Source organism: Apis dorsata, unplaced genomic scaffold, assembly GCF_000469605.1.
Source record: "Apis dorsata unplaced genomic scaffold, Apis dorsata 1.3 scaffold_161, whole genome shotgun sequence".
Classification (NCBI taxonomy): Eukaryota; Metazoa; Arthropoda; class Insecta; order Hymenoptera; family Apidae; genus Apis; species Apis dorsata.
In genome coordinates this window covers 346,949-348,486 of record NW_006263450.1, presented here as the reverse complement: position 1 = coordinate 348,486, position 1,538 = coordinate 346,949, and the positions used below count along the sequence as shown (strand labels likewise).

Below are 1,538 nucleotides of genomic sequence, written 5' to 3'. Positions count from 1 at the left end.
AAAATATCGTAGAAGTAGATCTAATAATAAATAATAATTATTATCGCAATTATTATTATTATTATTTTTCTTTTTTTTGATTCCAGGTGCATTATCGTTATCATCGTCCAGCTTACGACAAGGTAAGGAAATACGAGGTATTACTTAGAAGCTTTAACTCTTGTTTAAATAAAGAGTTTGGTAACTACGAGTCGAAGAATAATCTGCATATTTTGAAGTAGTTCAGAGAGGGGGGAAGAAACTTTAATGGGAATATCGATGGTTTGAGAGAACAACGGCATAACTGCAAAAGTGAAATGCTAAAAGAGAGAATGGTTTAAACGGAAAAATCTTTAACAATGTTGGGAACGAATATATAATTTTTTAAAGTGATTCTCGAAAAGCTATTAAATAATATTATTAATACGATATTATATCATATTATAATAATTTCAATATTTTGTATCATTAGGATTAAAATTTAATAATATTAAAATGATATTAATTATCGAAATTATTAAATAGAAGTAAGGAATATCCTCTTAAGGATTATTCCCATAATTTATATACAATTTATGTATAATCCTCTTATGTGTTGGAGAGATTAAGCCATTTTTTCGAAATCAATAACGCGTTTAAAATTTTCGAAAAATTTATATCATTGTTCTGCCACGATATTTCCACAAATATTAAATATTATCAAATAAAATCCCAAAAACTCTCTCTTAACATATTCATCGTAGAAGAAAAATTTATCGTTTAATATCGAAAATTTATTCATCACTGTGAATAATTTTTACCTCTTATTTCTTCCCACTATGAATCCTCTTTAAAATATAACGTATAACGTTATATAACATTTTATTATATCACTGGTTTCAAATCCAGTGTCAATTGCAACTCTCAAAGAAATGTAATCGACGATTTTTCCTATTTATTCATCACATAACGATATTTCAATATTTTTACTCTCTCTGTGATTAAAAAATTATTCAAACTTTTGAATTTTCACTACTTTTTATTTATCTTTAATACAATTACTTCTTCCATATTTTTCCCTATTTAATCGTAAAAATTATTCAAATTTTTAACATTTATTTATTTGTCAACCACGTCCTCATATTCTACTGTCTTTCTCTCTCCCTCCATTTATAAAATTTAAAAATTATTTAAATTCCTTATTTTCGTGCTTTTATTCCACAAATAATCTAGATATAAAAGAAATTTTACACATTTTACACGACAAGATTTTTCTACCATATTTTAGGTACATACAGTTAGATATATTCAAATGTTTCAACCAGATGTGAGTACAGATATTAATAATTTTGAATATATACACACATATATACATACACATGTATCTATACATATGAAGTATTAGACGCGTGACGCTTGTGGTGATATCTCTTTATCCGATTATCGATCCGTGGACACGATCAGTCACAGTTGACATTATTTTCGCGTTGCTCGCCCGATTTACATCGTGTAGCAGATTTGCATTTGCAGCCGGGACAGTCATCGTGCCAATCCACGTCTCGTCACTGGACGTTGGATTG

General features: G+C 27.8%; 1 protein-coding gene across 1 annotated transcript in view; it reads left to right on the top strand.

The window, feature by feature from the left end:
- Positions 1-80: 80 nt before the first annotated feature.
- The window catches only part of LOC102681152, a 71,937-nt gene continuing 70,479 nt past the window's right edge, over positions 81-1,538 (top strand). Inside the window, 1 exon segment of the mRNA XM_031509509.1 lies at positions 81-122. The gene's annotated coding sequence lies outside the window, so the exon portion shown is untranslated.